This window comes from Nyctereutes procyonoides, unplaced genomic scaffold, assembly GCF_905146905.1.
Source record: "Nyctereutes procyonoides isolate TBG_1078 unplaced genomic scaffold, NYPRO_anot_genome, whole genome shotgun sequence".
NCBI lineage: Eukaryota > Metazoa > Chordata > Mammalia > Carnivora > Canidae > Nyctereutes > Nyctereutes procyonoides.
In genome coordinates this window covers 4,498,965-4,511,493 of record NW_026575035.1, presented here as the reverse complement: position 1 = coordinate 4,511,493, position 12,529 = coordinate 4,498,965, and the positions used below count along the sequence as shown (strand labels likewise).

The 12,529-nt window shown below is 39.5% G+C and overlaps 1 long non-coding RNA gene across 1 annotated transcript in view; it reads right to left on the bottom strand.

The window, feature by feature from the left end:
* Positions 1-4,076: 4,076 nt before the first annotated feature.
* The window catches only part of LOC129505388 (uncharacterized), a 38,541-nt gene continuing 30,088 nt past the window's right edge, over positions 4,077-12,529 (bottom strand). Inside the window, exon 3 of the long non-coding RNA XR_008663516.1 lies at positions 4,077-4,454. This is a non-coding gene — a long non-coding RNA (uncharacterized LOC129505388). The remainder of the gene's footprint in view (positions 4,455-12,529) is intronic.

The following is a 12,529-nucleotide window of genomic DNA, read 5'->3' as shown; positions in this document are numbered from 1 at the left end:
ACTTTTTATTCAGTATAGTCATAAGAAACTGGTTAAAAAGTACCCCCAAAAGAAAATTATTTAGTCATTAAAATCATATTAGCAAAGTATGTTTAAAATATGAAAAAAAATAAGTGGTAAAGAATGTGAGAAAACAATTTATGCCAGTTTAAATATTTTTTTTAATTTCTTTTTTATTTATTTATGATAGTCACACACACACACACAGAAAGAGAGAGAGAGGCAGAGACAGGCAGAGGGAGAAGCAGGCTCCATGCACCGGGAGCCCGACGTGGGATTCGATCCCGGGTCTCCAGGATCGCGCCCTGGGCCAAAGGCAGGCGCTAAACCGCTGTGCCACCCAAGGATCCCAATTTATGCCAGTTTACATGACTTCATTAATAAACATATAGATGTGTTATATATGTATAAATAAAATTAGGAAGAAGGATACAAAATGATTAAAATTATTGCCCAATGGAGTACATGTGATTTTTCCTTTAAAATATATTCTATTTTTGTTATTTAAAACCTGTTGAATAAATATTACTTTTGTAATAAAAAATGTCGTTTTTGACTGTAAATTAAAGAAAGTATTTGGGTGGTTAAAAAAGGTAGCTTTCTGCCCCAGCTCTTATAAACTATATTCGTTTTGTCTCATTATGTTTGCTTTAGCCATCCAGCCACATAAAGTAACATTAACAAAACATATTATTTTAAGTATTAAAATTTTTATTTAAGTGTGTACTACACATTGCCTTTCCCACCAACTGTTTATTTAAGGTATTTTACAATAAAAAAATAAAATAGTAAAATCAAAACAGAATTGGAAAAGAGGATACCAGTCTGCTGATCATAAAAGCCAAAATAACTGCTGTGTTTCCATCTCAAATTTGTCTCTAAGGTTTTCTTCTCTTTGTTTGTAAAAAGAAAGATGTTTTTGAAGGAAATATACTTTTTGTAGCACTGATATCGGAAGAATTATCTCAGGTGAGAATCTAGCCTTGGGTTTGATAATCACTGTATTATTCAGTGTTACCAACAATATGCACAATTTGCTATTGCATTTTGCAAAAAAAATACTTTTATTTTTAAAAAAGGGCAAAATATTAAAATGAATCTTAACAAAGGCAGGTTTCCTTTGTTGGCTAACCTGATGTCCTGTTTTACACAATTCTCTGATTTTCTAACTTGATCCAGGGATGGAACTTGGAAGGATAGAAAATACATCACTTATAAAACATCAGCTAAGTCCTGTTCTAATTGCAGTTTTAATATTCTGTATTTGTTGATTAAAGGCAGATTGATAAATGGCAAGGTTATAAGAGGGAACATTCTCAACTTTCTCATTTACAAATGAGCAAAATATAGTACAAAATTGCATAGCATGATAAGAAACAACACCTCATCCATCCATCCATCCATCCATCCATCCATCCATTCATTTTCTTAAATGTATCTGTTAAGATGTTTTCATCTGCAGAAAACATAATATACATAAAAGTGGCTTAAAACATGGAATTTAGTGCTTTATATAACAACAATTCTGATGGTAGGGAAGTTCCTGGTTGGTTAAATCAGTGCCTATAATTTCATCAAGAGCCTATATATTTTATGACTTCCTGCAATGCCATCCTTAGCCAGTTACTTTTTTTCTTGGGGATCCCTTGCTCTATGACAGCATGGTTTCAAGGTCCTGCCACAGTGCCAGACACCACATCCTCAGACAATCACATCAAGACTCAGAAAAGTGGCATTCCTCCTTGTACATCTTTTTGTCAGGAAAGGAAAACTATCACTGGAAAGTCCCTGGTGGATTTCTCATGCTTGGAAGTAATCACATGCCCATTCTTAAATTAATTGTCAGTGGAATGGGGGATGATATTACCATGATTGTCTCAGACTAATTAAAATTCACCTCTCGGGTGTAGAAAGAAACTCTTTCCTTGAATACCTCACAAAAAAAGGAAGAATGAACAAACTTGGGATCTGTTAGTGATAAAGAATATGATAGTTGCTAGAAGGATTAAACACCAGTGCCAGCCGCAAAACAACTTACTGGGCCTCTATTCTAGGTAGCTATCCGCTAGACATAGGGAATATAGGAGGGAAACAAAGGGCTCAGGTCACTTTTCGTAGAAGATACAGTCTAGTGGGGTGATGGGTAACAGACCACATCATCAAGGGAGCATAATATTATATTTGGATGAAGAAAGTGGATGCATGGTGTACATGTACGTATGGAGTACTTAGGTTTGTCACTTTAAAACAATGACTGCTTTGGGGTGCCTGGGTGGCTCAGTGGTTGAGCGCCTGTCTTGGGCTCAGGTAGTGATCCCGGAGTTCTGGGATCGAGTCCCACATCGGGCTCCTCACAGGGAGCCTGCTTCTCCCCCTGCCTGTGTCTCTGCCTCTCTCTCTCTCTCTCTGTGTCTCTCATGAATAAATAAATAAAATCTTTAAAAAATAAAATAAAATAAAACAATGACTGCTGTAAGTCCACGAAAACCATTTTAAATATACAAAACAACTGTTTAATGAAAACTTGAAAACTGTATTTATAGTTGACCCTTGAGCAACATGGGTTTGAACTGTGTGAGTCCACTTATACACAGATTTTTCCCTTCCTTATGATTTTCTTAATAGCATTTTCTTTTTTCCAGCTTACTTTGTTGTAAGAATACAGTATATAACACATATAACATATAAAATGTATGTTAATTGACTTTATATTATCGGTAAGGCATCCAGTCAACAGGGGACTAGTAGTTAAGCTTGGAGGGAGTCAAAAGTCATAAGCAGGTTCTCAATTCTGCAGGAGTGTGGTGTCCCTAACCCCTCCTGTTGTTCAAGAGTCCACTACTCCTATTTTCTTCCATTGTTCTGCTCTAAAGTTTACATTTACACTTAATAAATATCAAATGTACAAAAATTTAGATTGTATGATAGGCTCAAGAGTGTGGTAGGGATGCCAACATCCTAATCCTTAGAACCTGTAAGGATGATGCCTTACATGGTAAAGTGGACTTTGAGAATGTGATTAAAGATTTTGCAATTGAGAGATCGACCTGAATTATCTGGCTGGACCTAATGTATGGATCCGTATAAGAGGGAGATAGGAGGATCAGTAGATCTATCGGTGACAGAATCAATAAGAAAGTGTTGTGTGAGAAGGAGGCTGCAAACAAAGGGATGTGAGTGGCCCCTAGAAGCTGAGAAAGGCAAGGAAAAAGCTTCCTTCCTAGAGCTGCCAGAAAGGAGTGCAGTCCTGTCAGACTTTGATTGTAGCCCAGTTGAGACCTGTGTCAGACTTCTGACATCCAGTGACTTTTGAGTCACTGAGTTTGTGGTAATTTGTTACAGCAGCCAACAGGAAACTAGTAAAATGTGCTACCATCTTTTGTCTTTATTGTCATATTTTATAAATACCAGCTTCTCTAGGTTTCTCTAGCTGACTATGACATTTGTGATGCATAATGTATGTATAGTTTATGAGTAGTTGCAATACAGATATTGTATAGATCCCTCTAAGAATTTATTTAAGATTATTTAAATTTTCTTAGAAACTGAAAAGTTGGAAAAAAAGGTTCATAGTTAATTAAGCCTCAGTGATCTTTATTTTAGTACTACATCTCTTTTGCAACAAAATCCCGAAGTTTAATACACTAGAAACTGTTATGGCTAAAGACTAAGTCTTTCTGAAAGAAAAGAGTTAAATGAAGAGGAATAAGTAAAATGCCACTTCTGTATGCATAGATTAGAATAAAAATAACTTACACAGTGTTGTGTTTAACCATGAACAGTTAACTGCATTCCTTACAGCAACCCTGTGAAGTAGAGGAAGCATTAGTTCAATTTTATATAGGCAAGGATTACACCATACACTGTTTCATTCTTACTTGTATTGAGCACTCAGTATGAGCCAGACATCATGATCGGTGTTGAGGAAATAACCATAATAACACTATTAATGGCAACAATAATGGTGATTTTTTTTTATATTTATTGAGCACTCACTCTGTATGGGTACAGCTCAGGATACTATTCATACATTAACTGATTAATTTATACAACAAACCTAGATGATAGAGCAGGCATAGATCTTGCCCTGAAAGAGAGCACAATTGATCATTAAGAAAGAATGGGTAGACATATCATCAGATACATTTTATTGCTATGACAAAATGAAAATCACAATTTGGGAACCCCAGGGAAGATGCAGGTAACAGTCCGGGTAGGGATAGAGACAATTTTCCTAATTAATGATTCTGGAGTGTAATCCTGAAAGCAAAATCTTCCAATACCAATAAAACACAAAAATGTCATGGTTTTAATGCAGCAAAGGCTTATTTCTTAATTATGTTACAGGACAAGTAGATTAGACATCATTTCATGGTTCTTCTCCACCAGCAGTGATTCGGGGATTGTGGCTGCTTCCAAATTGCAACTCTACATCTTCGAGTTCTTTCATGTGTCTAGGGAAAGGAGATGGAGAATGAGAGGAGATGTAAGTACTCTGACACTTAACTGCCTTGACTTATAAATGATCTATCTCACCTCCACTCCAGATTATCGATCAGAACTAGTCATATATCCCAACTCAAGTGCAAGAGCAAAGGAGGATGGTGATCATATGGTGAACATTGCTCTCACAGTTAAAGTATTGAAAAAGAAAGGGTCTGCAAAAGTACAGAGGTGAGAAACATCATCATCTGGGCCAGGTGGATTTTGGTTTTCTTGAAGATGATGTGAAAACGCGGAGGTGATAAGAACATAAAGGAATAGTCATGACCCAGATCAATGAAGGTCTCATAGATATTAAGGCTCTTGGGTTTTATCGTATAGGAAAGACAGAGTCCTTAAAAAATTTTTAAGTTGATTTGAACTCTGAGGAGCAGAGTTCTGAAAGCAGAGATACCTGTTATGAGGTCATCAAATTAGTTAGGAGTCTGTGAAGACACTCATCAAAACCTGGGCAATATCACAGGGATGAAAGAAAAAGGTGTATTTGAAATATGTTAGAGGCAAAATTGGTGAGAATATACAAACTGATTAAACATGGGACACTGGGAAGAAATGAAGAGATTTCCCAGATTTCTACTGTGGGTAACTGTACTATCAGTTTAGACAGAGATTGTTAAGGGAAAACTGTTTGAAGAGGGGTTAAATGAAGAGGTTTATTTTGAACATTTAAAGGCTGAGTTGTCAGTGGGAAATCCAGGAGAAGTCAACCAGCAGGACTTTGGATAAAGGTCCAAAGCCAGGTCCAAGCTTGAGATGAGGGTGAGGGAATCATAAAAGTCTGGATGAAAGATGAAACCACAAGACTAGGTGTCTTGCCAGCTGTGAAAATGAGGTGAGCAGTGGGCTCAGAACTCAACCATGGGGAACACCAACATGTGAAAGGTAGGAAGAAGAAAAGACCCCATAAAGATGAAAGAGAAAATACTGCCAAGTGTATAATGAGAATAAGCAGCTCAGGGAAGACAGAGTTTCAAGGAGAGAGTGATCAACCACTGTAAGTGGTATAAAGAAATCCAGCGGATAAGGACTGAAATTTTTTATTGCATTTGGTAATTAGAAGTGCCCAGTAATAGCCTTACCAGCAAAGCTATTGGTAAGAAAGAAAGATTTCAATAGACTGGAAATTGCTGCAAAGTGGCTAAAGTTGAAACAGAGTAGCCACGTCTCCCTGAGAAGTTTAGGGACTTTCTAATACCACAAAGCCAGAGTCTGGCTCAAGGTGGGCAGAACTGAAGCCTGAGGCTGGGTCAGGAAGGCTCCTCATGGCAGGATGGGAACCAGGTCAGTTCTCGGGCTTCCAGATAGTCACATTCAAGAAAGCACCTCCAAAATAAGTGCAGTCTTTCACGACCTTTTCTAATTTTCATGATCATCTGGATGAGCTGCTGAGAGAAATTTTCCAAGCACATGTTCACACACACACACACACACACACACACACACACACACACACACACACAGGTTCAAAGAGATAGACCATTAGGTTGATTTACTTTAAAGCGAGCTAAGCAGAGCACAACAAACTAGTAACAAATGATACCCCACTAAAATCCCAGCGCATTTTAGACTTTCAGGGAGTACTTAATGGGACCAAGCAGTCTGAGTAAAGTAAAATTGAATGGATGTATTTTTAAACAGTACCCCACATCAACATAATTCCATCGAGTGATCTTTTCTAATAAGCAAGGCACTTAGCTCATATTTAAGCCATGGTTAAGGAAACAAAACTCCTAGAGATATAAAGTTCCCAACGCTTCTTGGGGGTCACGGAATTCTTCTCATGATAGTGGTCCTAAATAAAGACAAGATCCTGGTTCTCATAGTATGTTCTGGGAACATAAAAAGGCTCTATGGCTCTAGCTTCATGGGGAGTGGAGGGAGATAACGCTGACCACGAAGGCCGGAACCAGATAATGAAGGGCTTTATATATCATGCTAAGGAGTCTGGACTTTATCTTACGGGTTAGCAGAGAGCTATTAAAGACTTTTAAGTAAGGGATTATCATGATCAGATTTCTATTTTCTGGCAGCTACAGTGTGGAAGAGATCTGAAGGAGGACAAAGGCTGGAGACAAAGAGACCAGTTCGTAAGTCCTGTTTATTCTCGTTCTTTCCCTCTGCCTTGAAATGCCTACATAACAAGACTCCAGACCTTTCTTACCAGGAGCTGCCTCACTGGTCTGGGTTTTTACTTTCTAACACCGTGACCATGTGTGTTTGTGTGTGCTCATGTACATATGTGCATGCACACATACACACGCGCGCGCACACACACACACACACAGAGAACATGGTTTTTATTCTGATCCTTCCTAAGCAGAGCCAATACTTCCTGTGCATCCATGCCATCCACAAGTCATGTTCAGTAACAACAGGATATAGTATTGTAGGAATAAAAGATCCCTCATCTGCTGGGAAGACATGGGAAATCCATGGGGTTTGGGCAAGGGATGGAGATAGAGTCATGTGAATGTACAGAAAATTATAGTCCAGTTGCTTAGAAAAATTTAATGTAAAAATATTCTATTTTCCATATCTTTACAAGGTATTTCTCATGTAATGCATTGAAAGGTATACAGAATTCTAAAGGCCGGTGAGAGAAAGGAATTGAAGTAGAAGGGGAATTAAAAAGCATATACACTCAAGTATATACTTGTACAACTATATCTTAACCTTATACAAGAAGGCTGGAGTGAAGAATCTTGTACCCTGATTGCTACACATTCATTACAGAAAAGGTGGTTAAGGAAAATGGAAGCTCACTTCCCCCAGAAACATGTAGATACATGTAGATGCAATAAAATATTTGCAAATGATGATTCAAAAGCAAACCAGCTGAAAGGGAGGAGTAATAGAAATTGCCTATGTATCTGGTTCGAATAGTGCAGGTTTAATAACTGCAGGAGAACAACTCAATTACTGATAGTCCTTGCCCTTGCCCGTAGCTGTGTCGGAAGGTGAGGTATAATGTAGCCTAAGTGAATCACAAAAAGATTTTATACTTAAATGGAACAAAACCAATACATGCATGGTCTTTAATGTCGGAAGTATTGTCTTTGGAATATTTTTTTTGTATCCCCTGGGATACAAAGTAATATCCGTGGCTTTTTGTCTTCCTCATATTAGAGTATAGGAGAGAAGGATGGATGATCTCATCTAAACAGTGAAGTGGAAAGAAGGAGGACCACTTTATGTGTTTTTGAATCACTAAGAGACTGTTGAATATTGCAGATTTGAAATGTGACTTAATCACCATGATGCAACTCTTATTCGAGAGGCAAACTATTGCATATGCATTTATCTCTGAGATGAACGAGGCTGTACTAAAACAATCGGTATCAATAGCTTTGTCTGGCCTCCTGGGAGGACCTCAGGGTCCATTTCTTACCCCAGTGAAATCTGGGAGGTAGTGAGTAGTTGGCCGTATAGAGGAAGCATGAAATCACAGCAGAGAACATTCAACGCTGGAGCTGCTGGTGGGCATCGAGGTGGGCAGGCTGATGGAGACAAGATAGCGAGAGTAAGCTAGATTATGTGTCGCGCTAGGATTTAAAGGTAACTCTTTCTCTGAAAGCTGGATCCGCTTCGGTTCATGGTGTCAGAGTCTGATAACTCTCCTGTTCACATAAGGTAGAGCACTAATCCTAATAGGGGTGGCTTCCAAATAGTTTATAAACTTAGTGCTGCTTCTACTCTCTAACCTCAATAGCTGAGAGGTGATGGGCTTAAGCTGCTGGCTTTCAGAGTGCCAGACCTTTGGGCCTGAGACATTTCTTCCTTCCTTTCCTTGTAAGGCCAAGACACTTAGTCTTCCAAGTGTCTGCACTAATTAAATGCAGTCCTCGTATGCCAGAAATGTTTTGAATGTAAAAGATTAACGAGAGAGAAAACTTTTGTGAAATAAGGGAATCGAGACAGGAGAGGCCTTTCCTTGTTGGCATGGGTTTAAGGGAGAGGTAATCTTGAGGTCTTAGGAACATGAGCAGTGCTGTTTTTTTTTTTTTTTTTTTTTTTGTTTTTTTGTAAGAGACACTTGGCTCCGATGGGAAAGAATGAGCAAAATATTTCAGAGACTGTGGCAGCAGCCACCCAGGAAGGCTCACTTGTGATCCTGGGTGACAGATGAGCTGTAAGTGGACTGTCTGAGTAAATGAGGGCAAGATCAAGCCGCTCTCTATCTGCCCCTTCTGGCCATGTTACCCCTTATTTCATTTTAGAGCTCACCATAACGGGAACCCACTGACCATTTTGACCTCTCCTTCCAGATTTGGCATTTAGAGGAATAAATCAGAATTAGCGCTGCCATTAAGCTCCAGACGTGGTGCCTTTAAGACAAAAGGGAGAGCGTTACTGGCAGTTTTAGCACTCGGGACAATATTGCACTGCTAACTTGGAACAGAAAGAATTAATCAGTAGGAGAAACTTGGTGTTCCTGTGGGCAACACTTGTCTCTGCAAATATTTTGACTATTACTTGTTCAATCAGCTGGGCGGTGGGAGGTGAGGAAGGAGACCAAGATTTGTGTTTTGGTAACTTGCCAGCTCTTCGATGTCAGCTAACCTTTGGAGAGGCAGAAGGATTTTTTTTTTTTTTCTGAAAACATTTAGCAGTGGTCAGACTGATGAACATATTTAGAGACACTGAAATGATGTAATAATGGCAACAATGTTATTTTTACAGCATTAGGAGGAAAGGAGGACCACTACCAGCTGCCAAGCTCATTGGTCACATTGATCCCTAATAAATCCTGGGTGAGCCTGCCCAATATTAGTCATAGGAGTTAATCCCCGGAATCTGTTAGGACTTAAGACACATTACTTTTAGTTGGGAGGGCAAGAGAAAATATTCTGGCATGTGGTAAGAGGAAGAGTAATTTAGTACACTTTCTTAATGTTTTGAAAAGCTGTGCTGAGGCAACTTTTTTTTTTTTTTTTTTTTGTGGGGCCAGTTGAGTATCTCATATTCTCAAGAGAAAATGGCTATCTCTCATCAGAGAAAAACCAGGGAAGTGATCCCAAAGAAGAGAAACTTTTTAAAGTTCAGATTTTAATGGAAAATTATTTTTAAAACTACACGTGACATCCTTTCCACATGCACTGAATTCCTATTTGCTGACGCTTGACAAAGGCCCAATACTTCCACTGAGGGCACCTTTCTTTTCAATAGATTTTTAGCAGTTGGCCCCCACACCTCCAGTGGCAGTAGATACTATTAATATCACTGTTCTACAGATGAGCAAATGCCACTTACTATGATCAGACACAGTTAATTGTGAAACAGAGATGGTGTATCAGGCTGGTTAGACCTCAGAGCCCAAGATCCTGAACAGGCACCTACACGGTGGAGAACTGCTCCTCTTTGGAGGTGCTGGTGACTGACGTGGTGGTCAGGGGCACAGGGGCTGAGGTGGAACAGATGTGGGCTTTTCACTTACCAGCTGCATGAATAGGCTCTGAGCCTCCTCTGTGGAATGGAGGTCAGCATGTTCCCTCATAAAGTTTTTCTCAAGATTAAATTATACAACAGAGAAGCAATGTCCAATACACCATATGTGCTTGGTGAGGAATAATTGTTTTTTAAATGACAGTTATTGGAATATACTTACTAATTTTACTTATTCTTTGACCGGTGATGCCCAAACTTGGGCCCTACTCTAGACTAATTAGGTTATTATTTCTGACTGATGGTTCATCTTAGAATATGAACTCTCATCCATCCATCCCATGTGATTCTTAGGATCAGACTAGATTGGGACACAATCCTTTTGGGCTTTTGGTTCCTTTTTCCACCCTAAACTAGCCAATTACTTAAACAATTTGTTAAGGGCAACCCCATGCCTCTGCACTTTCTAGATCAGCCCTGCAAAACGAACTATTCTTTTTTTTAAAAAAAGATTTTATTTATTTATACATGAGAAACAGAGAGAGAGAGAGAGAGACAGAGACAGAAGCAGGCTCCATGCAGGGAGCCCGATGCGGGACTAGAGCCCTATTCAGAACTTGATCCCAGGTCTCCAGGATCAGGCCCTGGGCTGAAGGCCGCGCTAAACCATTGAGCCACCCAGGCTGCCCTATTCTTTATTTTCTCCTTGATCTGTAAAGTCTAGTGATGCTCTACCAGTACGTCAGATAAGCTTCAGCTCTGGTTCTCTCTGGCACTGAATTATAATTGGTTCAAAGCACACATCTAGGGGAAAGATTGTCTGAGTCCTTCACAATGAAATTGCTTTCCTTAAACAGGTGATGTGCTGAGACCCAGAACGTATAGCCTCTGGAGAGGCTCCCCAATCATCTGTCAATCATTTAAAAGTCAGTTCCGGGGATCCCTGGGTGGCGCAGCGGTTTAGCGCCTGCCTTTGGCCCAGGGCGCGATCCTGGAGACCTGGGATCGAATCCCACGTCGGGCTCCTGGTGCATGGAGCCTGCTTCTCCCTGTGCCTGTGTCTCTGCCTCTCTCTCTCTCTCTGTGTGTGTGTGTGTGTGACTATCATAAATAAATAAAAAAATTAAAAAAAATATATTAAAAGTCAGTTCCGAATTTGCCTATTCCAGAAATTGGCACTAATTGCACTTGATTTCAACTACTTACACATTACTATCAGAATTCCAATTGTGAGTCTATAAAAATAATTGGCTCTTGATCACCTGGCAAAGGGTCTTACTAATGACAGTTTAGTATTGTTCTTTAATTAGTCCTCAAAGTCCGGGACTGTACCTGCCACATATTAAGTGTGAATGAAGGATAGAAGAAAAATTGAATTTATGCTCCCTGCCCACAAGGAGCATGTGATCCAGCTGAGAAGGTATGCAGCTCTGCAACTATTAAGCAACATTTTCCAACCGGATGTAAATTATAGTGTCCTGAACTCAACAAGTGAAACAAATATTATGTTCAGGATTGTCATCAGCTCTTTAAGGAGACTCACACCTGAGTTTCATTTTGCTCTTTTGGAGGGCAAAGCATATCATCACAAATGTTTGCAGGAAAGGAAAACGATATTGTCTTTTAAACACTATCTCTGCCTAGAACTTGTTCCAAAAGTGTGTTCTTTCCTAATACCTGAACATATTATGCTTTAGTCTAGTGTTTTTCAACTACTGTGGGTTGTGATTTATTACAAGGGTAAGAAATTTATTTGGAGGCCATAATCATCATTTTTAAAATACGAAGTAGAATAGAAAATATCAGAGACAGGAGACTTAATAAAAAAAGTTTATGAAAATTGTGATTTTTCTGCACGTGTGCCAAGTCACAATGTAAAATGTCTTTCCCACCATGACCTGTAGTGGAAAAGAGGAATAATGCATCTGGTCAGCATCAAGGAAACTAAACAGGAAGTCCTAGTAAGACTACAGAAGATCTTGATGCTTGCAACGCATTTTTCCACTGAAGAGAATTACCTCATGTTGGAGTAATATTTTCTTCACTAAGTTCAAAATCCTGGAGAACAAAGTTATCAGTCACATTACTGCCAAAGTCATACTGAAGACCTAGCTTACGTGAGTGGCCACAGGGGGCTTCCTAATATTTCACGCAAGCAGTGAATATTAACACAAGAAGTGTTAGAGCTACAGGCTACTTAGTTTCATGCAGAGCTAGAAAGGTCTAGCTACCTAGAGGTCTACAGGTATCATCATGGTCAGCACTGCTCCAATAAGCTCTGGCAAGCTCACCCCATGACAGACTCTGGAGTAGAAGATCCAAAAGAGAAAGAATGCAGAAGTGTTCCTTCTGGCAAACTCACCAGTGAGGTACATCTCACTGCCTTGCCAAAGGGGCAGAACGAAACAGAAGTCCAGATGAGTGGTCTAGACAAGGGAGACTGAGAAGGAATAGCGGTAGAGGATGCTATTCTCCTGGAAGAACCCTCGGGAAACATGAAGCCATGGAAGTACAAAGGTTCTTGATTCCCCTATGCACACTCCTCATTCTCGGAGAGTAGCATTTGAGATATCACTGCCTTGCCCAACTCACCTGCCATAGCTTCAAAAGTCTTATGGTCAACCTGAGTGAGGCAGGTCCACTG